The following is a 17142-nucleotide window of genomic DNA, read 5'->3' as shown; positions in this document are numbered from 1 at the left end:
TCTCTCCCTCCCTCCCTCCCCTCTCTTTTCTTTCTTGACAGAGTCTCACTCTGTCACCCAGGCTGGAGTGCAGTGGCACAATCATGGCTCACTGCAGTCTTGAAGTCCTGGGCTCAAGCAATCCTCTTGAAACGGGAAAGGTTCTCCTGTCCCCCTCGCAGGGTGTGCGACATGTGGAGTGGCTCGCTTCTCCAGTGCCTCGCTGCTGAAATCTTTAGGGGAGCATACAGACGGGCAGGCTGTGGGGCTCCAACCCCACTGCAGTGTCTAGGGGTGAATGTTTACAGCTCCTGAAGCCCCAGTGGACATATGTTACAGGGTCTTTTAGTTTGCCCTCTATAGGCGGTTTGTGTTAAACAGCTCAATTAGACCCTCTACCTTGTCCCAAGGACAGAGGGTTTTCTGTATCCCCGGTTCTTGCCTTGGTGTACTGGAAGATTCAGATCACAGGTCAGCTTGGAGAATGAGTGCAAAGTTTTACTGAGTAGAAGTGGCTTTCAGCTGATGAGGGAGCCAGAAGGGAGATGGTTTTCCCCTGGAGTTTGGCTGCTCAGTGGCCCCAGCTCCCCTCCAAGGGCCCCATCCAAACTCCGCATCCTTCCGCTGGTTAATGGCGGGTCTGCCTGCCTTCCTATTGGGTCTTAATGACCAGCTGCTTGTCTTTTTCCTCCTATGTGTTCCTCCCGACTTCCAGCTGCTTCTATGTCTGCCCTCTAGGGGGTCACGGGTTTTTATAGGCCCAAGATGGGGGCGTGGCAGGCCAGGCTGGTCTTGGAGAATGCAACATTTGGGCAGAAATTGCCTGTCCTCACCTAAGTCCTTGGCGGTGGAGCCCTAGCCAGGGACGCCCTCCTCTACCCAGCACTTCCTTTCTCCCTTTCCATATAATTTAAAGGGACCACGCTCTTCCCTTTCCAGCATTTCGGTGTCACTCCCACCTCAGCCTCCTGAGTAGCTGGGATCACAGGCACGCACACCACACTCGGCTAAATTAATTTTATTTTTCTGTAGAGATGGGGGTCTCACCATGTTGTCCAGGCTGGTCTTAAACTCCTGGGCTCAAGGGATCCTCCCACCTCAGCCTCCCAAAGTGCTGAGATCTTTTAGGTTTCTTTGGGTTCATTCTCAGCATTCTTTGGGTTCATTCTCTTCATGTAGGGTAAGGTGGCCACCAGCAAGTACAGGCTTACATGGTCCTTGTGTTTTAAAATGCAGGTTTTCTGGCTGGGCACGGTGGCTCACGCCTGTAATCCCAGCACTTTGGGAGGCTGAGGCTGGTGGATCACAAGGTCAAGAGATGGAGACCATCCTGGCCAACATGGTGAAACCCCATCTCTACTGAAAATGCAAAAATTAGCTGGGCATGGTGGCGCATGCCTGTAGCCTGTAGTCCCAGCTACTCGGGAGGCTGAGGCAGGAGAATCACTTGAACCTGAGAGGCGGGGCTTGCAGGGTTCGGCGAGCTCCGCAGAGCTTGGAGTGTTGAGATCGCGCCACTGCACTTCCAGCCTGGAGACAGAAGGAGACTCCATCTCAAAAAGAAACAAATAAATAAACGCAAATAATAAAATAAAATAAAATGCAGGTTTTATTATTAGTATCAGGTATGGTGAGGCCAACGGGTCAGGAGACAGCTGCCGTTGAAGAGATCGTTACCCACAGTTCCCAAGAGGAGGGGGCACACTGCACCACACAGGGTCACCCGGGGAAGCAGGAGTTGGTCAGAAGGCAGAGGATGTGAGGGGAAAATGTGGGCAAGAGCCGTCATTGTGGTTTTCATGGGAAGGAAGGGGCAAGGTAGGTAAGCAGGTTTAGCAGGTGTAGAATTGGCCAGCTTGAATAATTTCAGCAGGCTCTGGGATGTAGGGGTTGCCCTAATTGTCTGATGTCTGTGAAATGGGAGAGTTCCCTGACCCCTCTTGAGGATGTGTGACAGGGGTGTGGCTCGTCTGTTTGGCCACAGTATGCTGAAACCCCTATGGGAGGGGGAGCACACAGACAGGCAGGCTCAGGAGCATGTGTTACAGTGTGCTCTTTTAGCTTTGCCCTCCATAGATGGCTTAAATGTTAACCAGTTCAGTGGACCCTCTGCTTTTCACAAAGGCAGAGGGCCAGTGTCACAGGTTTCTATATCCCAAGCTCTTGTCCAGCGTCCTGGAAGAATCAGGTCACACATGAACTTGAAGGGTGGTGAATGCAGGGGTTTTATTGGGTAGTGGAGGTGGCTCTCAGCAGGATGAATGGGGAGCTAGAAAGGGAATGGAGTGGGAAAATGATCTCCTGGATTTTGGTCATCCAGCAGCCAAATTCTTCTCTAACTGCCCCCAGTCGAACTCCTCTTGGCGTTCAGACGCTCCTTCTCTCCTCTCTGTCACACCATTCTGCCGTTCTTCTGTTCTTCTGTTCATCTTCTCATCTCCTTTTGGAGCCTAGGGTCTGTGGTTTATATGGGTACAGGATAGTGGAGTATGGCGGGCCACAAAGACAACTTTTTGGGTGTGAAAACAGGAATGCCTGTTTCCACTTAGGGCCACAGGTATCCAGGCTTCAGGGTGGGGCCTTTGCTGGGGAACTGCCCTCTTCTACCCAGTATTTCCCTGTCTCCTGTCTGTATCATCTGGGCCTGGGTGAGCAGGGCAGGTCGGTAGTGCCCCGAGTGTGACAGCCCAGTAAAGGAGGCTGCTGGGGAGTATGGGGTCTGGACTGGTTTATGTGCATGTGAAAGGCACACCAGCAGGAGAATCTTTTGCTGTTTCTAGGAATTAGCTATCCCTGGGAGGGCAGTCTCTTCAAGGTCAGCAAGGCTCCAGATGTCAAAGTATCAAAAATATAGAAAACAAGAAGTCATACTTAACACACTTCACAATTAGCCACCCCAGTTAAGAATTTGACTGTCTTGGCTGGGGATAGTGGCTCACGCCTATAATCCCAGCACTTTGGGAGGCTGAGGCAGGAGGATTGCTTGAGGCCAGGAGTTCGAGATCAGCCTGGGCAACATAGCAAGGAGATCCCTCGTGTCTACAAAAAGTTTTTTTAAAATTAGCCCGATGTCTGCAATAGGCTACTTGGGCAAGCCCTCCATAAAAGTCAGAGGAGAGCTCAGTACAGAGCTAAGAGTGACATCAAATGAGGACTATGGGAGTCAGATTTGAAGACCCAATAAAAATACCCAACTTTTTAAAAAAGATAGTGAAGTGGTCTTCATTGATTTTGATTTTCACCACCAAGCCAATCATGTGAAGGACAGAAGCTTTTGCCATGGGCCCCTCACATCAGGGAAAATGACCTTCACTGCCGTTAACAGTAATGTGTCCCTTTCATTTTCTGGGTCAAGCCTTCTCAGCAGTGGGTCTAGATGTGGGTAAACTAAGGTAAAGGGCATGATATTCCACAAACTAATTATGCACACAGAAAATCTGTGGAGCCTACCAGACCCCAAGTGTCTTGAAATGTTTGTAGAAACCCACTAAAATGCCCACTTCTCTGGGTGTGGGCCGTTATTGCTGCTATCTCACAGCCTGAGCTGTAGTACACAGAAATGTGGGTTCTCCCTTTATTTTCATTTTTTCCCCAATGGCAGCTTTTCTCCCATTGTTTTACCTTCCTACTTCCCAAACAATTCCTCTTATTTTGTCCTTTGCACCAGTTTCTGGAGACCCTTGTTATTTCAAAAAGAAGAGTCTCTTTCCTGGCAAATCTGTGAGTGATTCCACAAAGATATGGTATTACTTAGCTATCTGAATTAGGGTAGAAAAGGTCCTAGTAGGTTCCTATACAAAGCATTTGGAAGATGACCTTGTTGCCCAAAGAAACTTGAAAATAGGGATTCTGGGGTGAGGATACGAAGACATTGTCTTGCATATCCATAAGCAGGTCTTAGAGCATTAATCCAAACTCTAGCTGTTTCAGTAGTTCTATGAGGATTGCAAGTCATAGGTGTATGTGGCATATCAGTCCATCTCCTTCATCTCCATTGGCAGTTTCTTCCCCACAAAATTTCGAATCAAAGCTTTTATATGACGTTTGCCAATTGCAGAACTTCTTTAGCTAAGGTTAATTTGATGCTATGATAAAATTGAGAGATGTCAAAAAGCCTCTTAGAAGTTTTAATCTTGAAAGACATTTCAGGATATCTCATTTTTTAGGTAGGGGTGACAGATGTATTTCTTTTTTAACAAATAAAGGCATTTAAGCCAAATTAAAATGAAAAAGTAGGCCGTTTGACATTCTGTACTTGATGGTTCTGTCCCTCTGTCTGTGACAAATCTCATTTTTGTTACCAAGAACTGTATGAAAGAAGTAAATCTGCCCCGATTCTGTATGATTAATTCCATCTGTGTTTGTCATTTCTGACTGGAAAACTTACTTCCATACCTTGTTTGCTATGGAGGACAAATAATTGGATTGTCTGATAAGTCTGCTAATAAACTATCCAGAAACAGCAGGTGTAATAGTCCCCACTATACGAATCTTATAGTTTGTATAAACACTAACATTCTCCCCTTCTGTAGTGGTATGAAAAAAACAAATATTGTTAGCATAGTAGATAAATTGTCATGAAATACCAGAAAGAAAAAAAAAATTGTGTCTTTTAACTGAGAACAACCAATACCCAGATAAATGACTGTATCAGGATTTCATTTACATGTTAGTCCACAGAGTTGCCCAGAACCCTAAATTTATTCATAAGAGAAAATATTGATAATTATTGGTCATTCCTTATAAGTGTAGCTGTTGATGTGTGCGTCTGATTATTGCTTTTTTAATTTCATGAAAATTGTGTAAAATTAATTTTTTTCCCCCAGGGGAGAAAAAGACATCAAACAAACAAAAAGAGAAACATCTAAATCATCCTTTCTTTTATTTTTTGGTTTTTAACCACTTTTAGGTTTTCCCCTTGCAGAAACCACAGAAATATTCCCTTAGAATAAAATAGTATATTTGTAAAAATTAGCTCGACATGGTGGTGCATCCCTGTAGTCCTAGCTTTTTGGAAGGCTGAGGCCGGAGGATTGCTGAGCCCAAGAGTTTGAGGCTGCAATGAGTTATAGTCATGCCGCTGCACTCCAGCCTGGGTGATAGAGTGAGATCCCGTCTCAAAAAAAAAAAAAAAAAGGTCCAGGGGAGGATCCGATTGGCTTATGTGTGTCATATGCTCAATACCAAATGCTGGCAAGGATGTGGAGAGGCTGGATCTCTCATCCGTTATTGGTGGGAATATAAAATGGTACTGTCACTCAGGAAAACAGTTTGGCAGTTTCTTAAAAACTAAGCAGACACTTCCCGTATGACTCAACAATGCCATTCCTGGGTATTTATCTCAGAGAAATGGAAGCTTACATCCACACAAAAACCTATACACAAATGTTCGTAATAGTTTCATTTGTAATAGTCCCCAAAAAGCCAATCTCAAAACGTCACCTATTGTATGATTCCATTTATATAACATTCTTGAAATGAGAAAATTAGAGAGGGGGAGAAGAGATTATGAATTGCTAGTTAGGGATGGTGGGGGTGGGCAGGGTAGCCCGCGGGAGATCTTTGTGGGCTGGAATAGTTATCTTGATAGGTGGTGGGTACAGGAAGCTGCACACTGAGGAAATGGCACAGCACTATACACACATTGGATCATTGTCAGTTTCCTGGGATGCTGTTGTACTGTACTTACATAAGAAGGAACCACTGGGTATAGAGGGGGTGAAGGTTACATGGAACCTCTCTATACTATTTTTGTAACTTGCAATCTATATTTATTTCAAACTAAAAAGTAAACAAATACTGGAGAACACTTAGCCATGAGGGGAAATTATACCATTCTGTGGGGGCTCAGGCAGTGCTAGGTGGATGAACAAATCCCAGTTGCCCTGGGGGAAGGGTGGGACAGCTGCCTGTATTTCTGCCTGTGCACTGAGAGAAGAGGGTCTGTTCTGTTCTCCCATCAATCCCAGTTGCAGCCATAACTGTGCTGAGTGATAAGCTTCAGACTCATCCACCTGGGTCTCACCCCTCACTCTGAGCTCAGGGTCGAAAGAGAGGCCCATGGTCCCACCTCCAGGTGCATGCGTAATCTCTTGGGTAGGGGAGGAGTCTTAAAGGCACCATTGGCCTTTTGAAATGAGAAAGTTCACCCGGCAAGTGGCTCACACCTGTAGTCCTAGCTACTCAGGAGGCTGAGGCGAAGGATTGCTTGAGGCTAGGAGTTCGAGGCTGCAGTGAGCTATGATTGTGCCACTGCGTTCCAGCCTAGGCAACAGAGGGAGACCTGACTCGGAAAAAAAAAAAAAAAAAGTTAATGGAAATTTTATTCAGCCAGCCAAAATGAATCCAACATAACAACGTAGGAAATACTTCGGATGGTCAGTGAAACAATTAGGAGACAGTTTTATGTGCTCCATGTCTGTACCTATATATAAAATACGAATATCTGGATAAAAACAGGAAGAGAATATGTCAAAATGAACACACTGTATCATGCTTTTATGACCGTAGGATTAAGGATGAGTTTTCCTCTTTTGCTATTCAAACTCTTCATGAAGTTGCTTGTGGTACTTTTTTTTTAGTTTTTAAATGTATAACTTGAGACGACATTCTTTCTAAACTGTCCCCACCTCCTGGTTCCCAACAACCACTTTTGTTAGTTTCTTGTATATCCTTCCACATTTTCCTTTCCTTTTTTTTTTTTTTTTTTTTTGGAGACTGAGTCTCGCTCTGTCGCCCAGGCTGGAGTGCAGTGGTGCAATCTCGGCTCACTGCAAGCTCCGCCTCCTGGGTTCAAGCAATTCTCTTGCCTCAGCCTCCCAAGTAGCTGGGATTACAGGCACCTGCCACCACACCTGGCTAATTTTTGTATTTTTTGTAGAGACGGAGTTTCACCTTGTTGGCCAGGCTGGTCTCAAACTCCTGACTTCAGGTGATCCACCCACCTCGGCCTCCCAAAGTGCTGGGATTACAGGCATGAGCCACCACGCCTGGCCATCCTTCTGCATTTTCTTGATGCAAATATAAGCAACCCTGAACTATATATATGTGTGTGTATATATATATATATATTTTTTTTTTTTTTTTTGAGACAAGGTCTCACTTTGTTGCCCAGTCTGGAATACAGTGGTACTACCACGGTTCCATGCATCCTCAATCTTCTAGGCTCAAGTGATCGTTTTGCCTCAGCCTCCAGAGTAGCTGGGACTACAGGCATGTACAACCACACTTGGCTAAGTTTTTTTTTAAAAGTGGATACAGGGGGTCTCACTGTATTTCCCAGGCTGGTCTCAAACTCCTGGGCTCAAGCAATCCTCCCCTCTCAGCCACTCGAAGGGCTGGGAATACAGATATAAGCCACTGCACCTGGCCCCTGAACAATATTATTTCCCCTCATTCGAACATAAACACAGCATAACAAAGGCAGTTTTTGTCCATCCTCCCCTTTTTATTACTTTTTCTTTCTGTATCCGTACATAATACTTTAAAAAAACAAACAAACGGAAAAATCCCAAACAAGCAAATAGATGTGTGAATGCTGTGACTGCCAAACAACAGGCAAATGAGAATCCTGCAGGCAGAGGCTCACCTGGTCCAGCCACCTCCCTCACCCTAAATCTGTCTTCCCGCTCACTTCCTAGTAAAACAAAGGACTCACATCCCTTGCCACTTACCAAGCATTGCTCTGCAGTCCAGGCTAGTAGGCAAGTATTTGTTTCATGTTGGTTAATCAGTTTGGGGAACAGATCTCAATGGGTTTCTGTTAGCAGCTAGGGGCATCTCCTGCTGTGCTCTTGTCCCGTTTCCTCCCCAAAAAGTAGACTAACTGTTCTTTTCTTGTTGCTTTAAAATTTTTAGTTGACATGTAATAATTGCACGTTTATGAGGTACTGAGTGATACTTCCATACATGTCTAAAATGTGTAATGAACAAATGAGGGTAATTAGCACATCCATCACCTCAAACACTCATTATTTCTTTGTGTTGAAAACGTTCAAAATCCTCTTTTCTAGCTATTTGAAAACATAAATTATTGTTAATTCTAGTCATCCTGCAGTGCTATAGAACATTAGAATTTGCTCTTATCTCACTGCAACTTTGTATTCATTAACCAACCTCTCTCCACCCTCCCCTCCCCCTTACCCTTCCCACACTCTTGTAACCACATTTCTTGAAGTGGACTAATTTTTTAACAATACAGGCAGCCTTAGTTATAACTAAAGCCGAATTCCCTCCCCTGCAGAAGTAGCCTGCCCTATCCAGCCTGCCCTGTACTGCCTGTCCATTTGCAAATAAGATAAAATCCCGAAGTCTCTTGGGACAATTAAGAGCTTCCAAGGCCTTCAGTGGAAAGCTGAGAGACGCCCCTGGCTGTGGAGGCTGCCCAGTTCCAGTCTGGGTCCCACCCTTGCTTGGCACCCTGCCTTGCCTGTTCTGAAAGCTGGAAGCATCTGGGTGTGGCTGGCCCCAGACACCCTGGGAAACAAGACTGTACTCCAGGACCCCAAAGGTAGGGTGCCATCAGGGACAGAGGATGTCCCAGCAGTGGGAAAAGGAGCAGGTGAACATTTGTCAGAGGCCACTGCTCTCTCGAATGTCTCCTGTCATTGGTTTAGCTTAAACTGTATCCCTTTCTTTTCTGGGCCTGGTTGTGGCTCCTGGGAACAGCCATGGGGTGGCTGACTGAACTGGATTCTACCCCCTAGGCCGGGTAGGCCCTGGTTACTTGGCCCTGAAATATTAGAAAGCTGGGAAGAAGCCCCAGATCTCAGGACACCCTCACCCTCAGTATCGCACTAGAGCCAGGTCTTTGTATTTGGTGGATGGCAACTTCTCAGTGCCTCAGTTTCCCCATGGGAGATGGGTACAAGAACCACCTTCCCTTTCATCATAGGATGCAACAAAAAAGTCAGATCAGGATGGGAAACTCAGCTGCCTCCAATGAGCAAATGGGGAAAGCAGCTGGGTTAAAAAGAGAATAGATTTCTTTTCTTTTTTTTTTTTTTCTGAGGCAGAGTCTTGCTCTGTCGCCCAGGCTGGAGTGCAGTGGCACGATCTTGGCTCACTGCAACCTCTGCCTCCCGGGTTCAAGTGATTCTCCTGTCTCAGCCCCCAGAGTAGCTGAGATTACAGTTGCGCGCCGCCACGCCTGGCTAGTTTTTTTCTATTTTTAGTAGAGATGGAGTTTCGCCATGTTGGCCAGGCTAGTCTTGAACTCCTAGATTTCTTTTCTTGAAACCTGAAGCTCTTTTGGCTTAGCTTAGATTTCCTAGCCTTTTAGTAGAGACATAGGTGTGAAAAACACCACTTGCCTTCTCAACCCTGCTCTGAAGAAGACTAGAGACCCAGTTGACTGTAGCTGCCAACTGCTTCGGGCCTCTGTGCGGGCAGGGGATGGGCAGAGTGGGGCCGTGGGGACGGAGGGGGTGATGCCACTTCCGGGGGCAGCAGCAGGCCATGGCCAGGCAGGAAAGCAAGCCTTTTGCCGCCAGGGCAAACTTTTCAAGACAAGTCAGAAACCTGTATTTATTTATTTATTTATTTCAATTTCTCAATGTTTAAATGCTGGCAAATGATTCAAGAAAGTTTCAAACACTTTGGGCCAATCAAAACAGGTCTGAGGGCCAGATTTCAGCCTCAGGCTGCCAATTCACTGACCTCAGACCCAGACCTCTTTGGAGCCACGTGCCGGCTGGCACTCGGCCTGCTGTTTCCACAGGCCGTGGCGAAGGTCCGCAGACCAGCCCTCCCGCCCCGCAGCTGTCATTCTGTGGGAGACACTGAAAGATTTCATTTTGAAATATAAATGTACTAAGGATTTTCTGCAAGTTTGTCACCCACCTTTTCCACTGTTTTTCAGCAACAGCTTGACATAGCTTAAGTGCTCTGTAGTGACACGTGGTTGGCTGCAAGCTGGGCAGGTCATTCCTCTCTAGTCCTCAGTTCTATCATCTGTAACGTGAAGGGGTCCAACTAGACACTCATCCAGCTCAAACCTTCACTGGCTCCAAGACCAAGTTTGGGGGGTGGGGAAGGAGTTTTTCTAAAGGTAACAACTTCACTCATGGTTTTAGCTGAGTCTCTAAGAGTGCACTGCAGAGGTAATTTTAATTCTCTAGTAGTCACATTAAAAAAATTAAAAATTAGCTGGGTGTGGTGGTGGGTGCCTGTAGTCCCAGCTATTCAGGAGGCCGAGGTGGGAGGATTGCTTGAAGCTGGCAGTGAGTTAGATCACGCCACTGTACGCCAGCCTGGGTGACAGAGAGAGACCCTGTCTCAAAAAAATATTAAAAATTTTAAAAAATTAAAAATAAATAGATAAAGTTAATGTTAATAATGCATTTTATTTAATGCAACATATAAACATATCAGTTCAATATGTGATCAATATAAACATATTAATGAGATATCTTACATTACTTTTTCACCCCAAGTTTTGGAACTCCAGTGTGTGTCTTACACTCACAGCACATTTCAGGCGCTCCATGGCCACCTGTGGCTAGTGGCTACCAAATCAGAAAGTGCAGTTCCAAGGCAAGAAGTGCCAGCAATTGCCACATTCCCAAGAGACTCGCTAGATTACCTAAGCAGGAAGAGAATCCTGCATCTCCCCGAGTAGGCAAAGCAGTTCATATTCTCCCTACCTTCCCCTTGGCCACATTTTTCTTTCCACTGAGAAAATGTCTTCATCGGCCCCATGTGGTGGCTCATGCCTGTAATCCCAACACTTTGGGAGGCCAAGGTGGATCATTTGAGGTCAGGAGTTTAAGACCCCATCTCTACTAGAAATACAAAAATTAGCCTGGCATGGTGGTGCATGCCTGTAGTCCTGGCTACTTGGGAGCTGAGGCATAAGAGTCACTTGAACCCGGGAGGCAGAGGTTGTAGTGAGCTGAGATCATGCCACTGCACTCCAGCCTGGGTGATAAAGCAAGACTCTGTCTCAAAAAAAAAAAAAAAAAAAATCTTCATAGTGAAAAACGACCACAGCATGCTCAGCTTACCTGGCACACACTTCTGTCCAGCCCAGCAATCAGATAGTACAGTAGTCCCCTTTATCCACGCACAGTTTCAGTTACCCAAGGTCAGCCTCGGTCCAAAAACACCAAATGGAAATTCTGCTAATAAACAATTCATAAGTTTTAAATCGTGGCTGTTCTGAGTAGCGTGATGAGCATGATGAAATGCTGTGCTGTCCTGCTCTGTCCTGCCCGGGATGTGAATCATCCTTTTTCCAGCATGTCCATGCTGCAGACACTCCCTACCAAGTTAGTCACTTAGAGATACCTCAATTATCAGATCCACTGTCACAGAATCACAGTGCTTGTGTCCCAGTAACTCTTCTTTGACTTAATAATGCCCCCAAAAGTGCAAGAGTAGTGATATTGGCATATTGTTATAAATGTTCTGTTTTATTATTGTTGTTGTTAATCTCTTACTGTGGCTAATTTATAAATTAACATTCACCATAGGTATGTATGTGTAGGAAAAAACAAACCTTATAGGATAGTAGGGTAGTAACCCTACCCTATAGAATGGTAGGGTTCCATACTACCTGTGGTTTCAAGCATCCACTAGGGGGCTTGGAACATATCCCCTGCAGGTAAGGAGGGGCTCCAGTATCTGTTTCCACCATCAGCCATCAGACTCCCCCCCGTAACCCCAGGCTCAGCTTACTGGGCATGTACTGTTGTCCAGTCCAGCAGTCAGCTCTGGTGCCAGCTCTGAGTAGGCAAGACCCAGGGAGCAGGGAGTAAGAGCCCGCTCTGGGACTTGTAGCTGACACTGCCTCTAGCCGGTTAGGGTCAGTGGGAACACCACCTCTCTCCACTATCCGACCGCCGTTGACCCTGAAGTAGCCATAGGCAGCTGTGAGGGCGAGGAAGAGAAACTTGAGGCGGGGAATGCAGGCAACACCCACCCAGGCGCCCTGCTGAAAGGCAGGCTCCCAGGCTGAAGCAGCCTGGCCCTGGGTGGGAGAATAAGCTTTAGCTGAAAATGAAGTTTGAGAGTCCTGGATCATTCTGCTGGTGTGGATTTACTCATTACTGAGCTAAGGCAGTTTGTGTTTCTAAAATTAATCAGAGGGTTTGCTTTAAAACATTCCAGAGGCTGGGCGTGGTGGCTCACGCCTGTAATCCTGGCACTTTGGGAGGCCGAGGTGTGCGGATCACGAGGTCAGGAGATCAAGACCATCCTGGCCAACGTGGTAAAACCCTGCCTCTAATAAAATACCAAAAATTAGCCAGGCATGGTGGCGTGCGCCTGTAGTCCTAGCTACTCAGGAGGCTGAAGCAGGGGAATCGTTTGAACCCGGGAGGCAGAGTTTGCAGTGAGCCGAGATCATGCCACTGCATTCCAGCCTGGTGACAGAGCAAGACTCCATCTCAATTAAAAAAAAAAAAATCCGGAAAAAAAATGTGTTGGGGTGAGGTGGGAATTCATATAGCAACATGGCTGTGATTGGTTACATGGCAATCCACCATACCATTGTCTTTTTTCTGGTGATGTGTGAAAATTTCCACAATGAAAAATTTTAAACAGTGGCTACAGGACTTTTTAAAATTGGGAGTGAGCAGGAGAGGTACAGAACCTGCTGGAAATTCATGCATGGGTGGGATCAGAGCTATCTTCACAGAGCAGGTTTCAATGGGCAAACTATAGGGGGAAATGATAAAATAATCCAATTGTTTTCTGAGTGCACCCTGTGAGATCCACTTGTCCAGTGTTCTGCTTATTTTTTCTGGGTAGTTGAATTTATGTGTTCGCATCCTCCATTTCTAGAGAATGCCTTCTGGCCGAGACTTCCCCAGTGCTCACCCCAGCAGGATCTAGGCAGTTCTGTGGCTCCCTGGCTTTTTTGGGCGATCTGACGACATGGCAGCTCCTTGCCACAGACACCAATATGGATGTTCCCGGAGTGCAGAGCCCTGGGGGTTTTTGACGTCAGTTTTTGGTAATGCTTTCTACATCCTAGAGATGGGACCTTTAATATGTGCCGCAACAATTACCGCCAATTCCTCGGCTTGCCTTTTCATTCTCTTCGTAGTGTCTTTTGATGAACAGGAGTTCCTAAATGTAATGCACTCAAACTTAGCAATCATTTCCTTTATGTTCAGTACTTTTTGTGTTCTGTTTAAGTTTCCCTACCCTGACAGCACGAAGATATTTTCCTATATTATTTTCTGGAAGCAATCTTGTTTTGCCTTTCATCTTTAGATCTACCATCTAGATTGATTTTTGTGTATGTTGTGTGGTAGGGTCACATTTCTTTTCCTTTTTCATGTGGATATCCATGGAGCTATTGAATAGAAATGAGTACCCTTTTCCCAGTGCCCTGCAGTACTGCCTTTTCCATAAGTGTGCATGTGCCATAGATCCATCTCTATCCCATTGGGGTATGAGTCTGTTCTCACATTGCTATAAAGAACTACCTGAGACTGAGTAGATTACAAAGAAAAGAGGTTTAATTGACTCAGCTCCACAGGCTGTACAGGAGGCATGGTTGGGGAGGCCTCAGAAAAAATCATGGCAGAAGGTGAAGGGGAAGCAAGCACATCTTACCATAGTAGAGCAGGAAAGAGAGAGCAAAGGGGGATATGCCACACACTTTTCAACAGCCAGATCTCGTGAGAACTCACTATCACGAGAACAGCAAGGGGGAAATCTGCCCCCATGATCCAATCACCTCCCACCAGATCCTTCCCGACATTGGGAATTACAATTTGACGTGAGATTTGGATGGGAACACAGAGCCAAACCATATCAATTGGTCTGTCTATGTTTGTTATACAGTATAACAGTATAATGTCTTATTTTAGCTTTCTAATGAATCTTGCTTCCTGACAGAGGAGATCTTCTTCAAGATGATGTTAGCTACTCTTGACCTTTTGCATTTCCTTATGAATTTTTTGTTTTGTTTTGTTTTTGTTTATGGGACGGAGTCTCGCTCTGTCAGCCAGGCTGGAGTACAGTGGTGCGATCTCGGCTCACCGCAACCTCCACCTCCTGGGTTCAAGCGATTCTCCTGCCTCAGCCTTCCGAGTAGCTGAGGCTACATGTGCGTGCCACCACACCTGGCTAATTTTTTGTATTTTTAGTAGAGACGGGGTTTCACCATGTTAGCCAGGATGATCTCGATCTTCTGACCTCGTGATCCGCCCACCTCAGCCTCCCAAAGTGCTGGGATTACAGGTGTGAGCCACTGCACCCAACCTCCTTTCAAATTTTAAAATCACCTTCTCTGGGCCTGGTGTGGTGACTCACGCCTGTAATCCCAACACTTTGGGAGGCAGAGATGGGTAGATCGCCTGAGATCAGGAGTTCGAGACCAGCCTGGCCAACATGGCGAAACCCCATCTGTACTACAAATACAAAAATTAGCCAGGCATAGTGATAGGAGTCTGTAATCCCAGCAACTTGGGAGGCTGAGGCAGGAGAATCGCTTGAACCCTGGAGGCAGAGGTTGCAGTAAGCCGAGATCACACCACTGGACTCCAGCCTGGGCTACAAGAGCGAGACACCCATTCAAAAAAAAAAAAATCACCTTGCCTGTTACCACAAAAAGGGAACTTTGATTGTGCTTGCACTGAATCTGTAGATTGGTTTTGGAGGAATTTATATCTTTACAATATTGAGTCTTCCAGTTTCTGAGCATGATATCATTCTTTATTTAGTTAGATCTTCTTTTTTTCAGTAATGTTTTATAGTTTTAAACATAGGCGTCTTGAACATCTTTTGTTAGAATTATTCCTAGGTATTTAATTTTTTTGATGCTGTTTTAAAATTTCATTTCCAAACTACTGCTGGACCCTAGAGATGCAACTGATTTTTATACTGATCTTATATTTCAAAGCCTTGCTGTACTGGCCCTTTCTGCATTTATTGAGATAATGTGATTTTTCACTTTCATTATGAAAGTGTGGTAAATTATAATGATTGATTTTCCAAAACTGTCACTCTTGCAGTCTAGAAATAAACTCCACTTAGCCATGATACACTATCCTTTTTTATATTATGTATCATTGGATTTGGTTTGCTAATTTTTTAAAGGATTTCAAAAATTGATATTAATGACACTGGACTTACATTTTCCCTTTCTGTAATTTTGCTGTCAGGTTTGGCATCAAGGCTATGTTTTAAAAAAATAAGTTTTGTGTGGTGGCTAATGCCTGTAATCCCAGTACTTTGGGAGGCTGAGGCAGGAGGATCACCTGAGGTCAGGATTTCGAGAACAGGCTAGCCAACTTGGCGAAACCCCATCTCTACTAAAAGTACAAAAATTAGCTGGGCGTGGTAGTGAATGCTGGTAATCCCAGCTACTCAGGAGAGCATGCTGCTCACTGCATTCCAGCCTGGGAGACAGAGTGAGATTCCATCTCAATAAATAAATAAAAATAAAAAATAAGTTTGGGATTATTCCTCTTTTTCTATTCTCTGGAAAAGTTGTGTAAGATTAGTGTAAAGGTTTCCCTAAAAGTAAAAACTTACCACTGAAGCTTTCTGGAAGTGAAGTGTTCTTTGTGGGGAAGGATTTAGTAACAAATTTAATCTCCTTGATATATATGGACTATTTAGATTTTCTATTCTTGTGTCAGTTTTGATTATGGGGTATTTTTGTTAAGAAGTTGTTCATTATCAATTTTCCAGTGTAATGCCCAAAGTTGTCGTAATATCCCCTTATCATCTTTTTTCCTTTCTTTCTTTCTTTTTCTTTTTTTTTCTGAGATGGAGTCTCGCTCTTTTGCCAAGCTGGAGTGCAGTGGTGTGATCTTGGCTCACTGTAGCCTACGCCTCCCAGGTTCAAGCGATTCTCCTGCCTAGCTGGGACTACAGGCATGAGCCACCACACCCAGCTAATTTTTTGTATTTTTAGTAGAGATGGGGTTTCACCATGTTGGCCAGGATGGTCTCGATCTCTTGACCTTTTGATCCCCCTACCTCGGCCTCCCAAAGTGTCTTTTCTTTTTTCTGTGAGATAGTCTCTCTCTGTCACTCAGGCTGGAGTGCAGTGGCAGGATCTTGGCTCACTGCAACCTCTGCCTCCATGGTTCAAGTGATTCTTGTGCCTCAGCCTCCCCAGTAGCTGGGATTACGGGTGTGCACCACCACATCTGGCCAATTTTTGTATTTTTAGTAGAAATGAGGTTTCACCATGTTGGCCAGGCTGGTCTGGAACTTCTGGCCTCAAGTGATCCACCCACTTTGGCCTCCCAAAGTGCTGGGATTACAGGCATGAGCCACCATGCCCAGCTCCGTTATTGTCTTTTGAATATGTGTGGTATCTGCAGTGGTGGCTTCTATTTCATTCCTCACGTTGGATTTCACCCTTTCCAAATTAGTCAGCAGCTTATTGATTGATTTCTTTCTTTCTTCTTCTTGTTTTTTTGAAATGGAGTCTCATTCTGTCACCCAGGCTGGAATGCAGCGGCATGATCCCAGCTTACTGCAACCTCTGCCTCTGCCTCCTGGGTTCAAGTGATTCTCCTGCCTCAGCCTCCTGAGTAGCTGGAATTACAGGTGCGTGCCACCACACCCAGCTAATTTTGTATTTTTAGTAGAGATGGGGTTTCACCATGTTAGCCAGGCTAGTCTCCAACTCCCAACCTCAGGTGATCCACCTCCTTCGGCCTCCCAAAGTGCTGGGATTACAGGCGTGAGCCACTGCACCTGGCCATTGATTGTTTTTTTTTGAACAAAGAACCAATTTTCAGCATGGTTGAATTCTCTATTTTATTTGTTTTGTATTTTATTAGTTTTGTTCTTATCATTACTATTTCTTACCTTCTACTTTTTTGGGGGGTTAATTTGCCTTCTTTGAAAAAAAAGTTTTTTTTAGAAGAATGCTTAGACCATCAACTTTTAGTATTTGTCTTTTTCAGTTGTGCAATTAAAGGTATATATGTCTCTCTAGGCATAGTGTTGGATGCATGCCACAGGTTTAGAGATTTATATTATATATTATTACTTGGTTCAGAAATATTTGGTTCTGGCCGGGCATGGTGGCTCACTCCTGTAATCCCAGCACCTTGGTAGGCCGAGACAGGAGGATCACCTGAGGTCGGGAGTTTGAGATCAGCCTGATCAACATGGAGAAACCCTGTTTCTAAACTAAACTAAACTAAAAATACAAAATTAGCTGGGCGTGGTGGCGAATGCCTGTAA

This window comes from Hylobates moloch, unplaced genomic scaffold (genome assembly GCF_009828535.3).
Source record: "Hylobates moloch isolate HMO894 unplaced genomic scaffold, HMol_V3 SCAFFOLD_5, whole genome shotgun sequence".
NCBI lineage: Eukaryota > Metazoa > Chordata > Mammalia > Primates > Hylobatidae > Hylobates > Hylobates moloch.
The sequence above is the reverse complement of the archived record's forward strand: the minus strand, read 5'-3'. Positions refer to the sequence as shown.